The sequence below is a fragment of the Portunus trituberculatus genome, unplaced genomic scaffold (assembly GCF_017591435.1).
Source record: "Portunus trituberculatus isolate SZX2019 unplaced genomic scaffold, ASM1759143v1 PGA_scaffold_496__1_contigs__length_22133, whole genome shotgun sequence".
Classification (NCBI taxonomy): Eukaryota; Metazoa; Arthropoda; class Malacostraca; order Decapoda; family Portunidae; genus Portunus; species Portunus trituberculatus.
In genome coordinates, this window is record NW_025541664.1 from 5081 (window position 1) to 17500 (window position 12420).

Sequence of the window (12420 nt, forward strand, 5' to 3'; positions counted from 1 at the left end):
ACACGATCTTGCCGCGAACCACAATCTGCATCCTACACCGGCAACGCCGCCGGCAACAACAAGAAGACTCGCATCATCCCACGTCACCTGCAGCTGGCCATCCGGAACGACGAGGAACATAACATGCTCCTCTCTGGGGTCACCATTGCACAGGGTGGCGTGCTGCCAAACATTCAGGCTGTGCTCCTTCCCAAGAAGACCGAGAAGAAGTAAATCCCTCTCCTCCTCAATATCATCACCAACAAGTATATATATATATATATATATATATATATATATATATATATATATATATATATATATATATATATATATATATATATATATATATATATATATATCCGGCTCCTCTTCGGAGCCACACATTGATACATCTAGACTATTCAATTCTCTAGATTCTAGAAAATTGAATAGACTGTCACTATAGTGTTAACAATGATATTAATAATATTGACGTTATATATTTTTTTTGATAATGAATGATAGAAATGCTAATGGTAGAAGTGTTTTACTCTTTATTTTTTTGTTCCGGCCTGCAACGCTGCAAACAAAAAAAAATAAATAAATAAAAAAAAACTTGCGCTGAGCAAATTATGGGATTAGAGCCAGTGTGTCAATGAGGACTTTGCTTCCCGCACACGCCCCTCTGTCTTGCTCTCTTGCTTCCCTCTTGGCTGGTAGGAAGCTAGCAGGACAGGGATCAATTAACGCGGTCGGTCACTTTGACTTGTGATCTCACTCGGCAGTCATCCAAGAGATGCGGATTAAACGTTGTCAAGTATTGCTGTGTTTCCAAAAAAAAATATGCGAAATATGTTCAAAGATAAACAAGAAGCTTACTGCAACTTGCTTTTTCTTTCTTTTTTTTTTTCTTTTTCATTTTCTTTTAGAGCATCACAATGTATATAATACAACACCGTTCAATTACCAAGTATTAAGTACCTACCTGACTTAAGGTGCGTATTGGTGCGTGCAAGTGTCCCCCCTCTCTTGCTTTCCTCTTGGCTGGTAGGTGGTAGGTATATATTTAAAGATAAACAGAAACTCTCTCCAACTTTTTTTTTTTTTGTTCTTTACCGTTCAATTATCAAGTATTAAGTACCTACCTGACTTAAGGTGCGTATTGGTACGTACAAGTGTGACAGCGCTGCAGGCCAAAAAAAATTCCCGGCAGGAAAAAAAAAAAAAAAAAAACTAAAAGATCTCCATACAAGTAAGTGGTCAGACCATAGTGGATAAGGTGGTGGACGTGGGATCGGGCAGACAGACAGACGTTCACGCGTCGGCTCGAAAGAATCACACCACACACCGTTTTGAAGGTATGTCAGTCGGCGAGGGGGATTTAATGAAAGGTACCTACCTACATGTCACCGCGGTACCCAGGTTCTATCTAGGTGGCTACACCAAAGATGATGATGATGATGCGCTTCGGTGTTGATATGGACCCTTGTATGGGTACCACTATAAAGAAATAAAATTGCCTGCGCCACTAATGGGCGGAAGCTTAACAAACAAACAAACACACAAACAAACAAACAAACAAACAAACAGCACCTGTAGCAGCGGTTGGTGTCTGACCTCACATCACTTAGTTGATAATTCTTTCTCTTTCATTTGATTTACCTTTGAGTGATAAAACAAAGAGGAAAACAAATAGAAAGAAGGGAAAAGAAAAAAAAAAGAAAGAAAAAAAAAAAAAAAAAAACACACACACAAATTGTAATAATGACGTAAAGAGTAGGGACAACACTTTTACTTGGAACAACCATAGTCCTAGTAGTGTTAGTCTATAACTTTTTCCTTCTCTTCATTTGTGTGGACCTATAAAAGGTCCGGGATATGTTGACTCTTTTCTTATGGTGTTTTGCAGTTGCTGTTGTTGACACCAAATTCGAGACAGACCGACCGACTCCAGATTTAACCGCCAAATCCGTAGAGGGTACGTCCCTGACGCTTGAGGGCGTAGACGACGTCCATGGCAGTGACGGTCTTGCGCTTGGCGTGCTCGGTGTAGGTGACGGCATCCCTGATGACGTTCTAGAGCAGGGGTTCTCAAACTGGGGTTCTCACAAGAACCTTTAGCACCCCAGGGAGTCTCCTCGTAGAAGAGACCGGAGATCAATTCTTGACGATGGCTCGGCGAGCCAACCGACGGATAGTAGGGCTTGGTGATGCCCTGGATGTTGTCACGCAGAACCTTACGGTGACGTAATTTCAAGGGTGAGGGCTCCTCCCTTTCCAAGTCCTTGCCTCCTTGCCGCGGCCAGTCATGGTGACAAATGATGAGGCGCTGTTGCGAGTAGTAGTAGTAGTAGTGATATGACGTCTCGCTCACGAGTGTGACTCGCATTTCAGGATCAGGATCAGGATATATAGAAAAGTAGAATGGGGGGAAGAGGGGATAGGAGAAGAATAGGTAGGTGATAGGAAAGGAGCTTTAGTAAGAGAGTAAAGTCACTGGGGCTTGACCCAGGCGCAGGATGGTGCTGTGTTGCGATGAGCTTCTCGTCATCAGCAGAGGTAGTGAGGTGTTTGTGCGGAGGGTGGCAAGATCTTGTCAGGAAGGGCTGCAGCGTCGATGTTGGTGTCAGGAGTGGGGTGGATGACTAGGTGGTGAGTCCTTCACGGCGGACGAGTTGGCGGACTGGGTTCTGGGTGGTTGTCTGCTCCTTTATGTCTATATTGTTCTTTTTAACATATCCCTTCTGTATAATGTCTGAGAAGGTAATTTTGTTGGGTGGTGTGTCTTCCCGTCTTGTGCCTTGTTTCTTCCTTCTCAGGAGGTAATGGAGTGTGTGTGGTTCCTCCGTGCTTTCTTGGTCGGTCGTCTGTGGACTTGGCTGGGGAGTAGGTTCAGCTTCGGCTGCCGTATGTTTCTTCTTCTTCTTCTTCTTGCCCTTGGTTGTTGTCCAGCCTACTTCATTTTTTTGGAAGGGGCTCGACGTCTGGAGGTGGCTGGTCCGTGTCGCAGCCTTCCACGTTTACGATCACGTCTTCTTCGATATTCGAAGCTTCTTCCACAAGCTCCTCAGCTGGCTCTTCACGGCAAGGTGGAACGTCGTGGAGAAGCGGCTGCTGACTTTTTGGTGGTTTCGGTGTGTGGGAGGCTCCAAAGGCTTGGTGTGGTATCCTTTTACCGGGAAGACTATTGTGCTTCAGCAGGAGTGGGATAAGGACTTGCAGGCGGCGGACATTGCCGCCAGCAAGGGCTTTAGCCGTGCAAATGCAGGCTGTCACCTTAGCTTCCATATCCCAACTTCTGCGAGGTGGTGTGGAGCGTGAAGGACTTGCCTTGGAGCTCTTCCCGTTTCTCGAAACCTCTCGGGCCTCTGGTCCTTTATCTCCATTGTGGATGGTGAAGTGAACCGAGTCACCTTCACGAGGAAGACGCTTATGTAAGGACCTCTTCAAGCCGGAGAAGTGTACAGAAACATCTTTTTTTTTTTGTAGACAGGTCGGTGATGAAGCCGTAGCCGCGCTTGAAGTTCTACCACTTCAGCTGACCGTGGTGCTGCTGGCTTGCCATCTTCGAGAGGACGCTCGCATTTTTGTTTTGTTGTTATTGATTGTGGGCATAAAATGCCCACACGGGCTATGGTGGCCCGTTATGTTCTTGTGTTTCTTCTTAGCGGCGCTGGTGCCGCTTTTTCTTGCTCTGGCTGTCCTGGTTGTCTGAAGAGTCGCTGGTCTTGTTGCATTTCATCATGTCGGCTATTAGTTTTTTGCAGCTCAGGAAGTAGTTCTTGGTGGGCGGTGCTTCGTCGTGGCTGAGTGAGATGTCCCAATCCCACAGGCTTATGTTTTTGGTGGTTGTGGCAGCGTCGGGGGTGGCCTTCTTTTTACCTTTTGTTTGTCTTTCTTCTGGTGCAGGGGAAGCAGTAGCCTGGTCGAGAAGGTCTGTAGTGTGGATGTGCAGTCTTGTATATGTGCCTACTACGTCCACGACCTCGTCCTCAGCCTCTTCTTCCTCGTTGCCCGTTCTCTCTTCCGCGCGGTCTTCGTGGTGAGGTTCTTCTTTGGGCAACTGGCGTGTTTTCTTCGTCTTCTGGATACGGTGGCGTGTTGTGGTGAAGGCTTCCTCTGGGATGGTGATGGCAGGCAGCCCGTTGTGCTTCAGATGAACCGGTATCAAGGTCTGCAGGCGGCGGGTGTTGTTGCCTGCAAGCACTTGCGCAGTACAAATGCAGGCTTTGATCTTGAGATCCGCTTCTGCTGGTTTCCCGGCCCCGGGAGATGACTTAGGACGGGAAGGAGGGCGTTCTAGTTTCCCTTCCCGAGTGACCTCTCTGGCCTCTGGTCCCTTCTTCCCTTTGAAGGTGGTGAAGGTGGCGTTGTCTCCTTTTCGGAGGAGCACCTTGCGGAAGGATCTCATGAGGCCAGAAAAGGGGACAAAGAAGTCTTGGTTGGCTTCGGAGTCACGGATGAAACCGAAGCCAGACTTCCTATTGTACCACTTGAAGGTACCTCGGTGTTGCTGAGCTGCCATATCGTACGTCTTGTCGCTCTCGCTTGCCTGAGAGGAATGGCTCGCATTTTTCTTCTTTCTTCTTTATCTTTGTGGATAGAAAACCCACACTGGCTATGGATGGCCCGTCTCTTGAAGTATTTTTTTTTTGTCACTGCCATGGACGCACCCACTCCCGAAGGTCGGGTTCCCCGGGATTGGCGGTTGGGGAAAAGTGAGTGAAAGTAGTCAGAGTTTAAAAGTGTTTTATACATTTATTAAAGTGTGGATGGATCAAGAAGTACTCTGTAAAACAGAGGGACCTACAGTTTCACGTGGACTCCGAACCACGAGACAGTGTGAGAGGGCGAGCGGAACGGAGGGAATTGTCAGAGATGAAAAGTTGCATAGAGATGAAAAATCCAAGAGTACCTCTGTAGAGCAGAGGGGTCATTTTCATTATAGTGGCCTCATCCGAACCACGGTAGGATAGTTATAGTTGGAGGTAGAAAGTGAAACATTGGAACGGAGTGTATTGTGGGAGTGTAAAGGGGTAAAAGTAGCGTCAGTGTAAGATTGCTTCTGGAAAGCAGAGGGTCATTTAGTTATTGTGGCCTCATCCGAACCACGGTGAAATATGGAGTAGTAGAGTGATGGGAAGGGGAACGGAGGTGGTCGTAGAAGACCTTTGTATAGCAAAGGGTTCATGGATTTTGTGGATCCATCCGCACCACACAGGAACGTAGTTAGGGTCGAGAGAGAGAGAGAGAGAGAGAGAGAGAGAGAGAGAGAGAGAGAGAGAGAGAGAGAGAGAGAGAGAGAGAGAGAGAGAGAGAGAGAGAAAACAAAATGATAATAATAGTGATAATAGAAGGAAAAGGACACAGTGTGACTGCTGTGGGGTAGGGCGGCAGCCTTACCTGGCGCTTTCGAGGAAGGCAACAGTCCATCAGGTCCCAGCTGTGCTTCCCTTTGCAGGGCGCCGCACACAGATGGTTTGCCCCCACAGCAGTGACCCGTGGTACTTGATTCCCGATGTTGGTCACATACGTACGGGGCCCCAGCTAGTCACAGCCCGTCACAGGCCAAAAGGAGGAGTAGTGGCCATCAACTTGGGGCTCTCTGCGTCCAACCTGTGTCTGTGTGCTAATTAGAGGATCATACCTACAAGTGTATTGGTGAAATGTCTGGAAGTGGACTGTCGGTATCACGATAGTATCGCTGCAAAAAGAAAGGACGAAAAACGCAAGACAAGACTAGACAAAACTGAACACAGCGTGATAGCTATGGGGTGGGGCGGCAGGCAGCCTTACCTGGCGTTTTCGAGGGAGGCAGCAGTCCATCAGGTCCCAGCTCCGGTCACACTACTGCAGCTGTGCACTTCCCTTTTGAGGGCGCCGCACACAGATAGTTTGCCCCCCGCAGCAGTGACCCCTGGTACTTGATTCCTTTTTTTTTTTTTTTTTTTTTTTTTTAAAGGGGTGAAGAGAGGAGGTAGCTAGCTGAAGAGAAAGTGGGTGGGAAGAGAAGGGGTGAAGGAAAGTAAGAGAGAGATATATGGTGGGCTTGACCACCTTGCTAATTTTAGCATTACTTTACTTTTATTGGTAGTTTTTTTTTTTTTTTATTTATTTGATGCACGCTCAAATTTTAAATCTTGTCATATTCTGCCCTGCCAAGGAGACTTTTTTTTTTTTTTTACATTTTCATTTACAGGTGAAATTTGGTTATAATTGCTTGCGGTGTTGCCATATTTACTATATTGCTACATTTAGGGAACCACGTATGGCTTTTGTCCCTATTAAGCGTAAGTTCTTCGTATTTTTCAAGTTCGCTAGTTCTTATGGTTTCCCATGTTTTCAGTGCTTTATTATAATTTGATATGTTTAATGGAGTGATATTGTATTTAAGATGTAATTGTTCCGTGTTCAGTTGCTCAACTTCGTTACAGTGTATAAATCTTACAGCTTTATTTAGTATGGTTTGCATATTTCTTTTTTGGGTTTTTGAGGCCATGCATATTGGTATGGATGGGTATTCCATGACCGGTATTAGTAATGTTTTAACAAGAGTCGTTTTCATTTTTGGTGTTAGGTTGCTAAATCGTCTTAGTTGTGAAAGTATCCCTTTTCCCTTATTTATAGTTTTGCTGATGTGCCCATTGTATCCCGTTGATGCTATGTTTAGTCCAAGTAGCTTCCCATTCTTACAAGTGTCGATTTCTTTACCATTAACCATGATCTTTTGCATTTTGTATTGGGCTATTGGTAATATTTTGAATTTTTCTTCACTGGTTTTATTTTCCATTTTCTTTCAAAGTTGTTTATTCTTTCGATTTCCTTTCTACTTTATATTTCAACATGAGTTTAGATTTGCTGGGTATTGTTATGACTTGTGTGACATCGTCAGCATACATAATGTCTATACAACCATGTTCAGGTGGAGGGAGGTCATTTGTGAATAGCGTATAAAGGGTTGGTGATAAAACACTACCCTGGGGCACTCCACTTAATAATGTTATGGTGTTACTGTGGTCGTTCCCTATGTTGATTTTAGCTTTTCTATTTTCTAAAAGTTGCATAAAATTTTTCTAAAATGCTTGGAAGTTCTAGTTTTAATATTTTATATTTAAGCCCGTTGTGCCAGACTTTATCAAATGCTTTAGCCACATCTCGCAAGACCAAATAAACTTGTTTTTTGTCGGCTAAAGCATTGGCAATGGTTTCACATGTTGTTGTAATAGCAGTGTGAGTGCTTCTGTATGTTCTGAAACCGTGTTGACGTTCTTTATGATATTCTTCTCTGTTAAAAAGGTGTTGAGTCTTGCTTGTATAAGTCTTTCAAAAAATTTTTTCTAGCACTTCAAGTAATGATATTGGACGGTAATTTATAGGGTTTAATGGACTTTTATCTTTTTTAGGTATACATTTTATGATTGCTTCTTTAAAGATTTCTGGAAAGTATCCCGTAGATAAGCAAGCATTAAAAATATTTTAAGTTGTTCCAGGGTTTTATTTGTGCAGTTTTGTATATGAAGCCGGGAGCTTTCTTTTAGATTTGAATGTTTTTAGTTCTTCTAAAGTAATTTCTCTTGTATGATAATCTTCAGTGTTGAGTCTGTTTAAGTCTACGGTGGAAATGTCTCAACTCTGTTATGGTTTTCATTTATGTATTCGTTGACTAGATCAGCGTGTTGCTTGTCAAAGCTGTTATCTTCTTCCTCAGAGATCCTAAAACATCTTTCCATGTGTTCTCCATTAAGTTGCACTTCTCTTTATCTGAGTAATACTTTCTTCCCTCGGTGTCTTTCATGTAATTTGTGTAAGTTGACTTTTTCCCTTTTAGTATTTTAATTTTGTTCCAGAACTGTTTACTGTTTTACAATTTATTGAAATATTATTTATTTTGTCTTCCCAATTTATATTATATGCTTCTTTGCATTTTTCCTTTAATACTGTTTTTATTCTTACGTACTCCCTGTATGTTACTGGTGTCCATCCAAAGTGTGTAGCGAATTCGTTTAAGTTATTAAATTGTGTTTCTAGGTCTTTAATCTCTGGTGTGATTTTTAATTGATATATGTGTTGATAAAAATATTTAGGAGTTGCAATGTCCATGGCACTTTTAACATTTTTTATCCAGTCTTTAGTTGCTTCTTCTAGTAGTTCAACATTGCTACCATCAAGGCTAGAAATCTTTATCTTTGTGTTTAATTTATGATGAAATAAGTCCCAGTCAGCTTTATTTATATTATGTATTTTTGTTTTTTTCAGTAATAAAGGGTATGGTAGAAAGTTTAAAAATTACAGGTAGGTGATCAGAAGTTGTTATATCACCTTGTTCACTGATGTAGTTCAAGTAGTGATGCTTGTTTGAGAATATTTTATCAGGGTTAGTAGATGAGTTCTGCCTGAAAAAAAAAAGTAGGAAAGTAAGGACCAAGATGCAGTAACTTTCCATGATTTATGAGTTTATATAAACTTTTACCGACAGTGTTATTATCCTTATTACCGAAAGTAGTGTGTCTTCCGTTGAAGTCTCCCAAGATATAGGTAGGAATGTTGTTACTTAAGAGTCTGTGAATGTCTGGATATGGTAAAAAGGACGTCTTGGGGTAAGTAAGTGGTGGCAATTTGTACTGGTCCCAAACTTGTTTCTATTTCGACAGATAAACAGTCAGTGATGAAGTTATCAAAAAGTTTGTGATTAATATTGTATTTGATTCTTATTGCTGAACCATCATATATATTTTCACTATGATTTACTTTGTATGTTCTGTAACCAGGGATTTTAGTTCTTCATTTGATTTTAGTCCGTGACTATTTATTAGTATTATATCTGGGTCTATTTTAAGGTAGTATGGTATTAAAGATGTTTTATTTGTTTTCCAGTTCAGGACATTGTGTTGGATTATTGTTATGTTGCGTCTTATCTTTTGTGGAATTTCGTTACGGTGCGCGGATCACGTGTTCCTGCAGGTGAACGCTCCTGAATGAGTCCGGGTCTGATCTTGCGAAACTCGTCAGGCCCGACCGTAAAGAAGCAGTGTGTTAGAGAGATTTCATCGTGCTCAATTTTATGTAAGATTTGTTCCTCTTCATACTTTTTATTTGTGTATGTCCATTTGTACTTGTTATTTTGTATCCCTTTTAACAGCTCTCCAGTTGGAATATTAGGGGTCCATTCTTTTTCATTTGTTGTAAAAAGTGTAAACCTAGATATATAGCCTTTGGTTTCTTGGAGGTGCTGTTTCAGCTGTTTTACTTAAGTTGCAGGTGCTACTTTGTCTGCTTAAACTTTGCTCTAGTGTTGGTGTTGGTGTCTCATCTTGGTGGTTGTAGACTCATTGCTCCAGTTATAGGTTGTTCTAGGCTAGTTGCACCAGTTAAAGGTTGTACTGGACTTACATCATCGTCATCAATTGGTATTATTAGGTTAGGTAGGTTGTTCATAGTTAGGATTTTATTTAGCACATTATTATAACACCCTGGCTTTTCCTGGTTTTAGTTTGGGCATGTGCCACACATAAGTGAATTTTAGTATTTCCTCCTTTGTTATTGTAGGGACATTGACTGTAGGCATTTTAGGTGTTATGTTAGACCCGGTGATGTTAGAGTAGGTCATATTTTCTTTCTTTTATTTGTGCTCTTTTGTTTTAGAATTTCTTTTCTTTCAGGGCATTTCATCTGCAGGGCACTATGGTCTTCACCGCAGTTGACACATTTTTACATGGCTCATTACACTGGTGCCATAGATGCCCTTCAGTGCCACACTCTGAGCAAAGTTTGTAGTCTCTGCTTTTAGGGCATTCATTGGTGTAATGTGTCTCCAGTGTAGCAGCGCATGCAACATTTTATGGGAACATAAGTCTCTAGTTTTATTTCATTACCAGGAATACTGATTTTAAAAGCTTTTATTCCTTTTTCTGTACACTTTTTGGCTAGTAGTGATGAATGGAAAGTTACCTTGATTGTTGGGGAGTTTGGGAACTTATAGATATTTTCTATATCTTCCAAATTTAACCATTCATTTTTCCTAGCAATTTCTTCTCCAATTTCTACTACATTTTTTTCATAGATGATTTCATCGGTTCTAGGGATGATGATGCTCTTTTTTGCTCTTTTCTCTGGAGGCATGACAGGAGCGAGTTCCTCTATGGTGTTGGTGGCAAAAAGGTTGTCAGTGTCGTGTTCGTGGACTGGTTGGACAACGAATCCATCTCTTGTGTTAAAGATTCTGCTTATCTCGATATCTTTTCTGTAAAGGATATCAAGAAGAAGGAGCTTGTTGTCATTGTTGATAGGGTTTCTAGACTTTATTTTAATTTGGGCCTTGACATCCTATAAGGGGGCCGAGGCCCGACTGGCAACACATCTAATGGATAGAAATTATTAGAAGCCTGCCTAAGCAGACCAGTTTAACTGCTCGGCTGCTAAAAGCCGTCGTAACAGTCCTGGTCTGCAACCTAACCCTAGCCAAAGTTTGTGCCCGACCACACCTGTACGCTTAAGGCAGCAATCTAATTACCCCCCTCGAGCAAGCCTCGGGGCCGGACCTTCACGTACAGGCGGACACTAAGGGCGAAAGGAAGGTATTAGTAGTAGGGAACAGGGGGCTGCAACACGGGCGAGCTCTCACCAAGCGGGAGAGCTCCGGTACACGTGCAGTGTCGGCAGGAAACGGGTGCCGTGGCCAGGGTAGCGGTGGCCGTGGGAAGCAGCAAGGGTGCTGTAGGTGGCGCCTCGAGCAGTCCTGGGAAAACCGTGCGCTAGTTTGGCGGGAAACGCCTCAGCTGACGTAAACAAACAGCTTTCCTGTCGGTGTGGCCGGCTGTGGGCGCCTTTACAGAACCTGGGCAGGCTCTCACCCGTAGGGAGTGCCCCAATACACAGGCAGGCCTGAGCAGGGGAGTTCTTGGAGAACTCGGTGAAGGCGTGAACCGCAGGTAAGGAGAGCACAGGCTGCCAGGCGCGGAGTCTACTTCATTCGATGTTGGTCACATACGTACGGGACCCCAGCTAGTCACAGCCCGTCACAGCTCGAAAGGAGGAGTGGTGACCGTCAACTCGGGGCTATCTGTGTCCAGCTTGTGCCTGTCTACTATAAAGGGGGTGCATACCTTCGTATGTGATCCAGTAGTTTCTGGTAGTCGTCTGTTGCGAACCTGACCAGTCTCGCTGCAGATGTCCATTTATCGCTGCTCTCTACGTGGCCGTGCCTCGCTGCCAGTGTTCGAAGCGGACCCGTTGTCTCGCAGTCCAGCAAATAGTGGATCAGAGGTTCCTCCGAGAAGTTCCCACAGTGCTTGCAGTGTTCTCCTTGGAAGTCCTCACCAAACGACCGGTCGACTGTGGGATAACCCAAGCGTAATCGGTGTATACTTACTCTGTCACACCTTGTGATGGAGTTTGGTAACACCAGTGGTTCGCCATTGGTCGTTAGCGCCTGCCACTGGAGTGTGGCGAAATGCGCCTCTGCATCTCTCCGCAGCTCTCGTGCCCTCTGTTTGGTAGCCGACCGTGCTAGTTTCTTGATCTGTTGAAAGCTAAGAGGAACATTAATTGACGGTTGGTCTTGTGTCAGTGCTCTATTGGCCTCATTGTCTGCTGCTTCATTCCCTTCAATACCTATGTGATTAGGAATCCATGCCAGTGTCACCCTTTTGCCCTCGTCTTTCAGTCGAGACAACAGGAGCCTGGTCATGGTAATAAGCCTGACGTTATCCCTGATCGCATTTTTGCGGTAATATATATGGAACTGGTCCCTTCCCGGTTGTAGTAGGGTAACAATATTTTCTGTTTTTCCCACTTGATCCAACATCGCTGGGTCATACGAACACGGTCTCCGTCTCGTCGTTGACCCTCGGACCACGCATCCGAGACGTACAACCGAGAGGCAAGCAAGAAAACGGCGTAAAACCAAATAATATCGAGTCGGAGGAGGTGCCAGATTTTCCAGCCAGCGGCATGCATGCAGCGAGCAACAAGCCAACCAGCCAGCCAGCCACAGAGGGAGGCAGACTGAGTCTGTGTCAGAATAATAATAATAATAATAATAATAATAATAATAATAATAATAATAATAATAAGAAGAAGAAGAAGAAGAAGAAGAAGAAGAAGAAGAAGAAGACAGACAGACAGACAGACAGACAGACAGACAGAGAGAGAGAGAGAGAGAGAGAGAGAGATTAATCCAATAGGGAAACGATATTAAACCAAGAAACACCTAGAAAGGACTTGATTCACAGGGTATACGGAGTATAGTAGGGCAAGCCAGGAAGAATTTAAAGGGGCCTAAAATCTCACATCGAGTGCCAACGACCACACCACGTTGAACACACCGCTTCTCGTCCGATCAGCGAAGTTAAGCAACGTTGGGTCCGGTTAGTACTTGGATGGGTGACCGCCTGGGAACACCAGATGTTGTTGGCATTCCATTATTTTTTATTTATCTGTTTATTTATTTATTATTATTTT

The 12420-nt window shown here is 43.5% G+C and overlaps 1 non-coding gene across 1 annotated transcript; it reads left to right on the forward strand.

The window, feature by feature from the left end:
- Positions 1 to 12256: 12256 nt before the first annotated feature.
- Positions 12257 to 12375, forward strand: LOC123500839. The gene has a single exon (XR_006673472.1). It is a non-coding gene; the product is annotated as a 5S ribosomal RNA (ribosomal RNA).
- The last annotated feature ends 45 nt before the right edge of the window (positions 12376 to 12420 follow it).